Raw genomic sequence first — 13891 nt, 5'->3', positions numbered from 1 at the left:
CATCCAGTAGGCAAGCCCTTCCCTGCCCATACCCAAAGGCATACAAGAAAGAGAACAGCTGAAAGTGAGATTTTAGGCTAAGTAATACTTGTTGAAAAGGTTGGGCTGTGAATTCAGCTCCCCTGTTTTGGGCTACAGAGATCTCATGCATATCCTAAGTGGCCACACAGAGTACATGCTGACTAAGTAGAATTTTCTCTGGTCAAACCTGTTACCTTTGGTATGACCTTCTTGGAATGACTGAGGATGATGAAACAGGACAGAAGAGCACATTAAACCTGGACAGACAAACCAAATTTTATTAATCAAAATTTAAGGTGCTTAACAAGTTGCATACTCTATGGTATAGAGTAAGCTACAAGCTTGTACAGAATTATGCACTTGCATGTCCAATGTTCCCCAAATATTTCTCACAAGAGCACACTTGTGCATCCAGCCCAAGTTAAAGGAGTTCGGACACCCAGCTGGACTAAAGACAAAAGTTGCTATGACTAATATTCTTCTTTTAGTAACATTCTTTGACCTCAGATTTTCAGTTTCTGTATGGACAGGGAGGAAAATAAATGGATTTCTCAAAGTTCGAACATGTTTATCCAGGTTGCCCCTATGTAAGTTTGGTCAGGTTCAGCAATTTTGTTACAAACTGAAGCCTGCAGGTTTAACTAATATAAACCTTAGTCTCACCTTGATTTAGATCAGGTTTTCATCAAGCTAAACTAAGATGATGGAACCAGGTGTTAAATCCGTGTTGGGTTTGTGCATGATTTTACACCATTTCAACAAAAGAGCTTAAATTTTAGCTAGATGCAGACATGCTCGTTGTGCCCCAAACCCATGTTATTCCTCCACTCCTCAGCGCCCAGGTCACAGCATCTCCTGGGCAGGAATGGGAAGGGCAGGGGCTGCACTGAGGCTCCCGCTGTGACATGGCACTATTCCAGGCTTTACTCGGGAACAAGCCTCCAGCTCCCGGGAGGCTTTACTCTGGGGCAAGCAGCCCAGGTTTGATCTGCCTCGCAAGGAGCATTCGGGCTCGCTCACCTGCCCCATCCTGCCCCACACCCGGCGCTGCTGCGCTCCCCCTCCCGCCTTTGTTCCGCTGGCTCCGCCTCGGCGCTGTCCCCTCCCCGCGGGGCGGGCCGGGCCCGGGGGCGGTGGGAGCTCCCGCCCCGCCTGTCCCCTCCTTCCCCGCCGTCCGTGCCGGCGCGGCGCTGGCTGCGCTCCGCGGCAGAGCGGGGCTGCGGGAGGAGCCGCGGGAGGAGCCGCGCTCGGCCGCTTTGTGCCGGCAGCCGCCGCAGGACGGCCGCAAAGGTAGGAGGGCTCCGGCCCCGCTCGCTCCCGCCCGCCGCGGGCAGCATCCCTGCCGAGCCCTGCGGGCGGAGAAGGGAGCGCGGCAGGGAGGGGAAGGGCTGGATTCAGAAATGGGCTTTTTTTCAGCCGCTGCTCCAGGCAGCCCGTGCTAGGAAAGCTGTAGGTTTACCGGGGGAAAAAAATGCTGAAAAAAATTAGGAAAAAAAAAAAGTCTCGCTCGTTTTCGTGGCCTGGGGCAGCACATGGAAAGAGCTGGAGAGAACCCGGTTATCGGGCGGTGGCGGCCCCTGCCCGGGCTGTGGAAAGGCAGGAGCCCGGCCGAGATCCTCCGGAGCGCAGCCCTCTGTCCGCCATCCCGAAACTCTCACCCCTTCCCGGGAAAGGCACCGGCCCTCTGTCCGCCTTCCCGAAACTCTCACCCCTTCCCGGGAAAGGCACCGGCCCTCTGTCCGCCATCCCGAAACTCGCACCCCTTCCCGGGAAAGGCACCGGCCCGGCTGCTTTGTAGCGCTGCGAGCTTCCTTGTTTTCTGCCTTGTGGGGTGGGCAGAGGTGGTCTCCCCGCAGGCTTGGCCATTTGATGTGTTTCATCACAGCCGGGGGATTGCATCATGTTACAGTCCTGGAGTCAGTCAGGGCAAAGGCGAACAGAACCATCTTTCCTGATCCATCCCGCCGGCTTCCCGGGCCGACCCCCTCCAGTATTTCCTGCCGAGCGGAGGTTCGAGCTGAAGCAGCCTGGCTTTGGAGGCTGGGGGGGACCGGTCACAGCGGCGTGGTTCCATTGCTTCCACCGAGAGGTTTTTTGGAAGCTCGAGTTTGTCGGTCCTACGCGCGGTGTGTGTCTTGTGTGGAGGGCTTAGAGGAAACTTGCCAAAGATTTAGGCGGTAGGAAAATAATGGGCGGCAAAAGAGCCAGAAGAACGGCCAAAACCAGGAGTCGCTCCATAAGCTAAAAGCTCTGGAGTGGCCGGAGGTGAGTGGATTCAGGCAGGCATCCCTCGGCAACCCAGGCATTCACCTGCCCTAAAGGATAGTGCAGCTGGGTAAATGTACACTCTGAAAGGCAACATAAGGCACATGTGAGAGACAGAGGAGTGTTTAGCTCATTTCCTCTCTGGATGCTTTATGATCATTTTCATGCAAACACTTGGTGTGCCTGTGCCTGTTCTGTTTATTGTATTACTGAAGTTTGCGGCTGAGGTCCAACTATGAAATGATAAATCTCAAAACCAGAGAGATCCAGTTAAATAATGTACTTGAGGTCTAGGGCTTCTTAAGGCAACAGATTCTGCTGTTCTTTGTGCAGCCCTTTGTTTTGTTCCATAGGGAAAAAAATGTCATGGCATGGCTTGGTTCAGTTCTCAGAGGTATCCATAACAATTAATGATTATTCCATAACTAGTGTCTCGCCCTTGCAGGTGCTCTGCTACTGTTTGCTCCAAGTGTTACAGGGCCATTCTTTTCCATTCACGAAAATAATAGTATTGTCAACCTTTTTTTGTGTGCCTTTCTGAGAATGGCCGGTGCAGGGGCACAAGGGAGCAGCTTGGCAGCCAGATGGATCTATCCATCAGTGCTCTCGGATGAGGGCACTTGGTGCCTTTCCGTCATCCCTCATGCCTCCTGGTGGTTTCCATGGGAAGAACGGCACAATTACTTTCTTGTTTTGAACAAACCATTTTTCCTTTTAGAACTGGTGTAAAAGAAGAGCAAATGCTACATTGGATCCAGAGGGAGAGCATCCTGGCTTTCTGGGGCTATAGGGTCCCACATGGGTTTAAGAAGAATTTGAAATGGATTTCAAAAAGAAGGATCTACAGATTTCTTTGTGTGTCAGCCAGTGATTGCAGTGACAAGCCGGCAAACAGAACAATGAGCAGACACTCACTGCCTTTGGTGATATGTGGCACTGTTTGGTGTCTCCTAGGAAATTTGTCATCAAAAGTCACAGTGTTATGTTGTATTCCTGTGGCTTGGATAGATTTTTAGATGAAGGGATTTGGAAGGTCTGTGGGGTTGAAACTGAAGTATTGAAGCAGTGCCAGCAAGGATAGGGTAAAATGCAAGACTTCAATAAATCAACCAGTCACACTATTTTAAAATTTTACAATCTCAGCGAAGGATGATTTTTCTTTTTGTCTCCTGAAGTTCTCAGAGTTGAAGAGATGCTGTCTGAGACATAAAACCCAAAACCCAAATATTGAAGTCTCAGTGGGACAGGCTGTATTTGGTACATGTACAACCAATTCTGCTGTTCCTTTCAGTGGTGCAAAGACAACTTGCTGTAAGACCAGGAGTTGTATTGCCCTGCTGCTTGCTGCAGTCTCCCTTGTGACATTGCCTCAGGACAAAGAGCCAGCAGTTCAGGGCTGGTTGATGCTATCTGGAGTCGACTGATTTAATTTCCATGCATTTTCAAAAGTTTTGTGTCTGATAGGTCAGTCAGGGGGAGTGTGGTATCCAGGAGCCCGCCTGGTTAAGTGCTTTGTTCAAAGCTGTGCTCTTTGTTTCCTGAGGAGGAAGAGGAGGAGGAAGGAATGTACTTTATATTCATTTTCAGATCTCCTGCTGGGGTGGGAGGGTGGGATGCAAGGACTTGCACCTCCAGACTCCTGTACAGCTCAGTCTACTCTGTGCTGTTTTGGGTTAGTCATAGTAAAGTGTACTATGGCAATTTTTCAAAAAAATTATGCATCCCTTCCAGCTGTGCAGTTCAACTGGTTTCAGGTGTGAATGACACCTAGCTACTGGTATGGTTCTGACTTCCCTGACTCATCATCCCATTGACAAATAGTGTTTCATCTAATATAGAAACGCTGTCTGGGCTGGGTGGGTGACTGTGTTACACACTCAGTATGTATTATTCCAGATCAATATACTTCTAATGTAAAGTGTTCTTAGGCTCACAGTTGAACTCCTAATATTCAAATCCAGCAAGATTCATAGAAATGTGGAAGTCAGCCTGAGGACTGCCGGTACTGTGAACTCTGAGGTTTAGGTGAAGGACTGAAAAAGCCAGATCTTAAATGTACTCCTCCATCTGTAAGGATTGTTTAGGAGGAATTAGTTTTAGGAATTAGTTTTCCTACTCTGAAGCATCCCAAGCTGACCTTAGAGCAATTTAAGTTTTCAAGACCATACCAGATGTCTTTTTGGGGAGTGTCTGCATGAAGTCATAGCTAGAGCAGTCTGTCAACACAGAATGAGCAGGTAGGAAGGCACGTAGCTGCAGTGGCATGGGGTGACCCTGAGCTCAGAGTGCAGGGTACACACATGAAGGTTTGCCTTTTCTAGTGCATCAGTGCTCTAAAACACTATGTGTAGATTCAATTGCTCTTCCTCTGCTAGATGATCTTTAAGATCCCTCCGAAGTTCTGTGATCCTCTGTGATCAGAAGTTAACTCTTCACTCTCCAGGTCATAAAAGACATGCTGCTGTGGGCAGTGGTAGTGAATAGTATTGCAGGAACACAACTTGTGTTTGTGCAGTGGGGGATATCTCATAGCAGGTAACAGTCTTTTGGGACATAATCTCTATTTTCCAGAGATAGGGCAAGTAATTGAAACCTGAATGGCAAAAAAAGTTTCCCCTTTTGGCATCCTAGCAAAAATCAGCCATGACTCATTGTGCATAGTAAGGTTTGACTGCCAAAGGTGCTGAGCACCCTCAAAACAGCAATGTCCAAATGAGCTGCTGGTGGTTGCCTCTCTTAGAGTATCCCTTGGAGAATACAGGAGGCTGTGAAAAGGATAAATCAGTATCTCTTTTCTGTTTTGCCAGTGTTCATCAAGAAATCTAGGAAAGGGACTCCTAAGAGGATTTTTTTATCAGTTGGATCTTGTATAGATACTGCTCTTTGCATGTATTGGTATTTTAAAAACTGATGGTTTATGCTTGGCAGTAAAAGGAGCAAACTGATTGACCTGTCTTTTCTAAATCTCTTTCCTAAACTGGAAAAGGGAAGAAAAAAAAAATCAGTGTCTTATTCCTTTTATGGTGACATAGTGGTGGGATTTTTTAACTATCTGGGGGATTCCTGCTGCCAAGATCTCTCTGCCATTATGTAGTTTTGAGCTGAGTGATAAAGACTATCTTTCTTTAAGACAGATGTTGGTAATGGCCTTACTGTGCCAAAATCTTTGTGAGTACAAAATGCTGTATAAAAATATTTCCATCCATTAATAGTGAGAGCCAGAAAAGAGTACACAAGTGGTTTCAAATTTAATCTGTAATGTAGCTGATGTCTCAAAGATAACAACATCTTACCCCCAAGAAATACAACACTGCATGTGAGGTAATTGCTATGAGTTATGCTGTGAATATATATTATTCATTAGGGGACTGTCATTATATCATGCTTGTGAATTCCCCAAAGTCTCTTATCAGTGTCCTCATGACATCGCAACATCTATGGAAAAGAGGATTTTGGTGTCCCACTTGAGTGACTGATGCTCTGGCTTGCCAGTAGCCACTTCTAGTGAGCATGCTTGCCTTGTTCATTTACAATGAATAGACTTTGGGAAAGGAGCTTAGTTCATATATTCACACCATCAGAGATAGCACTCCTTCACAGGGAATATGTAGTGGTATGTTATCTCAGTTTTCCAGAAGAGCAAATAGTAAAAGCTGTTTCATGTGCAGCTTTCATGCTAAACTACTCTGCACTGTCTTTAAAGTATAAAGGCTCAATATTTGGCCAGTTGCTGTGGATAGATTTTTTTTTTTGGTCAATTAAAGGATGTTTAAGTGTGTCTTTGAAACTTATCTGGTCTCTCATCGGTTACACATGCTTATGGCATTCCTGTTAGAAACTGGAAGAGAGGAGAAGGTAAGGACAGAATTTCCCTGTTATTAGCAATTAGCAGATCCAGATTTTATTTTCCTCTACCATTTTTTGCCAGGAGCAGCTGCAAAGGGAGAATTACACTGTGACCTTCACAGCACTTCCTAGTGCCATCATCAATCAGATCTGGCAGGAGCTTTATCGCATCTATCAGTGTGGCTCATAAGCCACATGCTGTCTAGTCTGGGGGGAAAAACAAACAAACAATGGGAGCTACTGTAGGGTTTGTTTAAAATAAAACAACCAGGAGTGAGCTTTTCCCATATGTGCCAGCTTTGTAGGCAGATTTCTGGTTTTGCCGTGTGCTTTTGAGCTGATTAATAAAAGATGATGGTTGTAAAGCAGTGGAAGAGACATCACTACATTTCAATGGCACTGGAACTCATTCACAAATATTTGAATTGCAGCTTTAGCATTTCTCAGGTGATGCTCTTCAGTCCCATTCTAATCTTCAGCATTATTTTTACAAAAGAATTTATGTAGTTAGATTAATTCAGGTTTTTTCTACAGAGGTAAATGTTACAGAATAAATAAGTGTTTTCAGACTTCTCTAATTCTTATATGAAATAACATAGCTTTCTCAGATTAAGTGGTTTGATTTTTTTTTTTTTGGTGGGGTCATGTGTCAGTAGCCTTTGAAGGCTACTCTAGGTCTCTTCCAGAGTTCATAATGTAGCAGCCAAGGTCAGCTGATCAGCTGCAACATCTCCTTTTTCAGCATGCAAAACATCATTAACACCCTGTAAGGCTGGTTTGTTTTCTGGTTGATTGGTTTTCCTTATTTACCTTGGTCTGGTTATGGAGTTTTACTAGAGTTTAAAACACTGTGTGTTCTTACATTTTTTCATTGTTACACCAAGTTCATTGCCATTTTCAAATTCCTTTGCTCTCCTTTTCTTGCCATCTGCAGTAGATAAAATGTCCTTGCTTTCCTTTCCTGGGCTCAGTACGGTGACAGTGTGACAGGTTGTCACCTCGTGCCTGACTTGCTTGCAAGCACAGACCTTGCTGACAGGTAGATGGGAGACGAAGAAGCAATGGGGACAGGCAGAATTGCTATTGTATGTGTAATTCTAGCTGCCTTTATGGTGATATACAAAAATGAAGATGTAGATGTATATAGATAGTGTGTATATGTGTAGGAGATAGATGTGGTAGAGCTGCCTTTGTCATATTTTTTTGAGAAAAATGGCTAATGGCTAATAGATAAATAAATGTACTGTTATATTTCTGAGTAAAAGATTAAGGCGTTGAGCTTCAAGCTGCTAATGTTGATGGCCAGCAGCAGGGTGTGATCTGTAATGTCTGTGATTTTTAACCAGCCAATTCTTGGCAGAGGCCATCTTGGTACCAGATCTGGGCAAGGAAGTTTGAAATGTCATATGAAATGAGCAGGTGCAAGGAAAATGCACATAAAATGTGAAATACATTTAGCAAAAGGTTATCTATTCTGTCAGGAAAAAAGAAATCACGTGAGCTGGCTAGCTGGTTATGAAAATAATTTCTTTTGTGTTTTTCCTCAGTGTGTGCTGTGTCAGTTTGACAGGTTTTATAGCCCCACTGCTGCACTGGCAGGGCAGTGGCTGCAATGCTCGGTCCCTGCCCCGCAGACAGCAAACCTGAGGGGCAAGGAGCCTGCCCAGAACTGCACTGCCTCTTCTCCATTTTCTGCTTCCAGCAACCAGGCACAAATACTTGGTAGAGAGGTTTAAGAGTCCAAAGGCAAGAGCAGCCCCATTTCAGCAGTAACATTTTTTAAAACATTATGGAACTAGTTCTGCTGTTTTTGCCCTTTCCTCATTTCAGCAGCAGGGTGAGGAGGAGAGGGAGAGCTGCCAGCTGGAATTGGTCTGAGATGTTCAGTCCTGTGTCATGGTTTGGGGGCTCCTGCTTCAGGAGGATGCAGCAAACCAGCTGGCTGCCTGCTGCAGGTCAGACCTGCCAAAAATTCATGGTTTCAGCCCTGCACACAAGGTGGGCAGTAATGAGGAAGTGCTAAAATGGCAGGATTGAAAATAAGAGAGCTAATGCAAAAGGCAGAGGGATGAGCAGGGCTGCCCAGTGTCACCAGGGCAGTGGTGGCTGGGAGCTGAGCTGCACAGGGGCCACTCTGATGCTGTTCTGCTGCTGCATCTTAGCACAGATCTACCAGAAAGAAACTGCCCCTTGGAGAGTGGGATTTATTTGTGTAATGCAGTCCATGCTAGGGAATAGAGTGAAGTACTGGATTTGTCACTGGCTGTAGGAGACCAGGCTGAAGAAAGTAAATATCTGAAAGTTTTAGGAAGCTCAGTAGTTCTAAGCTCTGTTAATACACAGCATTATCAAAAGAATACCCATTGGAAAATGAAAATATCTGGTTCTTGGAAGGGGGAAAAAATATTCAGAGTGAAGAGCTTCTGAGAATGTACAGAAGTGTTCTCCTTGCCTGAGCCCTCTGTCTGCACCATGTGTTTGTCATTAGCACCATGAAAAGCTGCAAGTCTCCTTAGAGGGGGAATGATGGGTGCATGGTGGGTCCTTCAGGAAGAACCAGGAGAGCTGAGAGGAGGCAAGGAGCTAGGTCAGGCCACAGCATTTTGTTTTGAGCTTAGCAGGAATGAAATCCACCCTGAAGAGTCTTGGGGAAAATTCTGGATGAGGGCCAGTATGAATAATGCTGAGTGCAGATGGGTGGGACCCCACCTGGTTACAAAAACAATCCTATTTCCAAGGTTAGCTATTTCTGCTGAAAAAGGGGATATTTAACAAGTAAGGTTTCATTTAAAAGGAAAAAAAAACAGCTGGGGACCTTAAAAAAACAAACCCAAATCAAAAAATCTAAGTCTCTCACTTCAGAAATTAATGAAAACAAGCCCCCAAACATGCAGACAGCTGAAAGCACACACCAAAAACCTCAGATAAACAAAACAAGTGTTCTCTGGGGAAAGGAAGAGTTGTTCCCTCTCTGGGAAAATTTGTCTGTTCCTGTGGCTTGTGAACTTTTCATCCTCTCTGGGACTTTCTGCTGTCCTTGGTTTGCTTTTTTCATATTCTTGGTCTTCTTTCCCTGGAGCCTAGAAAAGTGTTTATGCAAGCACTAGACTTTAAGTAAATGAATGACGAGTGCTGTTCCTCAGGGGTTGGTTTTGGGACCAGTCTTGTTTAACTTTTTGTCAGTGGCAGGGGCAGTGGGATTGGGTGCAACTCAGCATGCACTAGCCTCTACCCCTGCAGCTTGTGGCCATCAAGACACCTTTCCCCTTGTGACAGCCACATCCTGAGCATTATTCCAGAGCTAATCTGGAGCAAACTGTATTCAACAAGCCCCAAAAATGCAACAGTTAATTTTAGTGTGACTCAAGTTTCCATTAGTCTCCAGTTGACTACTGTTCCTGTCTGTCTGCAGTGACTGAGCCTCACAGCCTCTCAACACAGCAATTTCCTTCACATCCCTTTGGATCTTCCTCTTTATTGTTGTTTGCAAAACACTGAGGCTAGATTTTGCATATGTGGAAAATCTTGCTGAGAGCTGTCCCCCCTTTGACCTCATTTTTTCAGATCTCTCATTTTTCTGTCTTCTTGCTTATAGTTCAACCATTTTACTTTTAAAAGTGGTCTGAGTGTAAAAAATAAGTTGTAGTGAAGGCTTGTCTGTAAACAGTAGCTCTCCCGACAACCCAAGGGTAAGTAGATATGTGTGTTAAGGCCCAAATGACTGACTGTCCCAAAGAAACAACTAAAATACTGATTAGATTCAAACGGAAGCAAAAAGTTGCCTTGAAGAGGTATGATGTTTTGGGATTTCTAGACTTCCTCAACCATTTTTAAATCCTTCAAAAAAAATTTTTTTTCCACAGTAACATCTTCTAAAATATTATGGAACTCTGCTGTTCTTGCCCTTGGGATTCCGGTCTGGTTTATGGTCAGCACACCCACAGGCTCCAGGATATAAGTGCAAACTCAGATTGCCCTGAAGTTTATTGTACTTTATGGGAGCAAAGGCTGAAATCCATCTTTAAGACTTGGGGTCATTTGGGCTAGTTTTCCTGACATACAACCCATACAAAAACCCAGCTGTTCTGGGGTTTTCTACCAGCTTTAAAGTAAAACAACCACATAAAGAAAAAGCACTCTGGCAAATAGGGATCAAACCTTAGCTTGGTTTGAGTGTGCTTTAAGCAGTCTCAGTCTTTGCACTGACACCAGTTAAGTTCTGCTTCAGGGAGGTAACTTGGAAGCAGCATTTGTGAACGAGTCCAGGCCTTTCCCTGCACATTGCTGGAGGGAAGGGCTGTTTCCTGCTAAGGTCTAAGTGTTTCCCTCTGTGAGATAGCATCTGAACAACCCAGAGCAAGACCTACATGTAAATAATGTGAAAATAAAGATACATTAAAGGATGCTGCTTTCCAAGGTGTGATTGTGGAGGAGCTCTTGGCCAGGAGGCATCTCTTGGATGGCCCATCCTCAGCCAGGGCCAAAGGGGACGGCACAGCAGGAATGTGCCTTTTCCCAAGCTATACAGAGAACAAAAGAAGCACAGCCCTTCTAGCAAGTTGTCATCAGTGACTTACGAAGCACTTGGTACCTTAGAGCAGCTCTTTATATGTTAATAACTCATTAAAATCTAATGACTTCTTGAAATTGGACAAGCAGTAGGAACTGGAAATGGCAGATGTTTAGGGTGCAAAGGGAAGGAGAGCATGCACAGCCTGCCTGAACGCTTGAAAGAAATGCATAATAAAGTTGTAAGGATTTTGGTACATTGCTCACCTCTCTCATCAGCCCTGCTAGTGCCTCAGCACTCCTGAGGTTTCAGTACAAACCCACAATCCTCTCTAATGAAGTGAGAGAAGCATGTAAGAGCATGTAAGAATCCCTTAGCATCTTTTCCATTTGTTTGTGTTGCCACCCCTGGTTTTTAAGCTTTCTTTTTAACTCTTGCAATGCTAATGAGTTTAGGAACACTCCCTAAATTCTGGGATAAACAAGCTTTTATCTACTTTACCTGGAAACCTTTCTGCCATAATGCCAGGTGTTACATCCCTAAGACCTTTTGGCACAGCACTTTGCACTGTGGTTTGCAGGGGTTGCCTCACCTGCCCCCTGTGCCAAGCAGCCTGCAGCAAACATCTCACCTGCTTGCACGAGTGGTGCCACTCAGTGCTCTGCTGTTTGCTGTGAAATTACAAAAGCTGTGCAGGTTTTCTCACTGACATGGGACATGCTGAGACCCTCCACACCTACCTGCACTTCTCTTTGATTGCCTTCAGCAGGGCTAGCTGTGAGAGCTGGCCATCCTGGATCAGTTCACTTCATGCCAAGATAATCCTGCCCTATTCACTTCAGCTGCATGCAGTGCACTGAAGCAACAAAAAGTATGTGTATAATTCCAGAGGGCTCTTACCAGCTCTAGGAGGGGTGGAATGAGGCATGGCTCTGTGTGTACCGTAGCACTTCACAGGGTTGTTCTGTTATAATCAGTAATAAAGAGCATTTTTGTATAGTTCAGTAATATTAAAGTAATATTGAGCAACTGCACCTTGCGATGAGAGTTGCCAGGGTGTAACTCCATAAAAACAGACAAAAGGCATGGAAAGAAGGTTTTTATTCTTGGATTGAAGAAATTGTTATTAAAGGCATAATTCTCCAAAACTGTAGTTGTTGGGCCATCTGAAGTAAGCCTACCTAGGAAAATGTTTAACTCCTTTTGCCACTGTTTCTTTATTAAAGTGAGAATTTCTTCCTAGTGAGATTTTTGTAAGGAGAAAACTTCACATACACCAGTGGAAGCTGTCCAAAATACCATTTCAAACTGTTAAGTACAGAATTAATAAAGGCCACCTGGAAAAATAAATGTTCATTGGTTGCTAATTTTGCATGTAAAGTGCATTTTCTTCTGGAATTATTATTTATACTGTAGTAAACCCAATATAGAATTAAATCATTTTATTCAGTTATTAATTTGGCATTATAACCAGCTGATGCCTCTTCCTTTCTGTGCTTAAGAATTAGCATTTTTGTCTGTAATAACTCTTTGTCTGCCTGTAGGCAAGTGAATTTTTGTCATTGACTAATACCAGAAAGATCAGGGACTTGGGACCCTAATACTAGGACTGCTGGGAAACACTGAACACCAGCAGAGAGGCCTTTGAGTGGAGAGAATTGAGAATTTTCATTGTCTGCTGCCATTATCTTGTTTTACATTCTGCTTGTCTGCCAGCTTGTTACTAGTAAAAAAGATTACTAGAATCTGGGCTTTTGAAAATCCCATTATTTTCCTTTCTTTATCTGATCACACCATGGAATTATGTCGCTGAATTAAAATTCTGACAGTGGTAGATTTGGCATCCTGGATAATTAAACATTTTGTCAGCATAAAGTTGCATGGTTTCTAATTTAAGGATCAGAGGGCTGCATCCCTTCTGCTCAGTGTGAGGGCTAAGAAATAGCATTATTAAGCTAGGAAAACAACTGTAAAATGTGTATTAAGACTAGCAAGTGGATTCATTTGGGTAGTTTCCTGTTGCCCTAGCTTCTTTATCTTCCCAGAGGGTTTTTTTCTACCTTCTTTATACATGCATCAATTTTCAGAATCTTTCAAAGCAAGAACTGTGTATTCTGGATAAAAAATGTGCCACTGCTTTTTTGCCATATAAAGCAACAAGGATTTTTACTTGTTAGGTCAGATTGGTGTTATTTTCCAGATTAAAAATAGTCACTTGTGAAGGAAAGATTTAGAATGATGTATTGATTGTGCCTGATAGCTGCTTTTCGAAATGATCATCTATCAGCACCTACTCTTATAGAGCACTTAGAAACATAGAATGACCTTAATCTAGCTGCAAGTCCAAAGATGACAATATATCTGCTGGACTTAAAAAACGTTAAACTGGCTTGTCTGTACACTTCACTTAAAAATATTCCACTCCAAAACAACCATATTAGTTATTGTTTATGCTTTTGTTTGTTCTTGAGCAGCAGTCTGCCCCACACTGGAGATATTTTGGATCCACATCTGAATGGTACGCTATCCTCTATATAGGACTTTTGCCAATCTTTTTTTTAGCCTTGCCTTACTCTTTGATTGAGTACCTGTGTCTGTTGTTAATTTTCATTTGTGATCAGTTTTGGATAGGGTCAGCATCCTGACAAATTGCTTTAGAAGACAAATGGTGAGCAAGTGTCCCCATTATAAGAAATGAGACCAAGGTGCTCCATCATGGAGATTTTCAGTCCCTCACTACAGAATGTTGCTGATAGGAGCTTGTTTGGGTCTCCTTTCTTATCAGAAGACCATGGGTAGAAATTATGTCAGGGATTTCATTTCAGGTTACTTTCAATCACTGTCCTTCAAGGACAGAATGGAACTTGACATGTGCAACCAAAGGCAGAGTGAAACAGAAGGCAACCAACTTGGACATTGATTAAAGATAGGAATGATTGCAAATAGTAATAAGATTTGTGAAATAAGATGCTTATCTAAATCAAGTGTAGAAGAGCAGTAATGGGATCCAGAAGGGGTACTAATGGGATATTTAACTGCATTATTCAGTGTACTCTGGGGCTGGAACTAAATTCCTGCAGCTGAACTGGTGTTGGTAGGTTAGGAAAAGCAAAGGGACTGAGTGGAGTGCAAGCCCTGCTTATGTGTGGGACTCGTGGGAATAGGCTTGCTGTTTGTTAAAGCCATTTTCACTGTGTTTGTGGTGGCCTGTCACGTTCTCTTTTTTTGGTAGATGGGTGTCAGCTATGA

General features: G+C 44.0%; 1 protein-coding gene across 2 annotated transcripts in view; it reads left to right on the top strand.

The window, feature by feature from the left end:
* Positions 1-1169: 1169 nt before the first annotated feature.
* AFAP1 (actin filament associated protein 1) overlaps positions 1170-13891 on the top strand; it is a 111423-nt gene continuing 98701 nt past the window's right edge. For both annotated transcript variants that reach the window (XM_039728913.1, XM_039728912.1), the window contains exon 1: positions 1170-1311. The gene's annotated coding sequence lies outside the window, so the exon portion shown is untranslated. The remainder of the gene's footprint in view (positions 1312-13891) is intronic.

The sequence above is a fragment of the Passer montanus genome, unplaced genomic scaffold, assembly GCF_014805655.1.
Source record: "Passer montanus isolate IOZ18808 unplaced genomic scaffold, ASM1480565v1 scaffold67, whole genome shotgun sequence".
NCBI lineage: Eukaryota > Metazoa > Chordata > Aves > Passeriformes > Passeridae > Passer > Passer montanus.
This window is presented reverse-complemented; position numbering and strand designations above follow the sequence as displayed.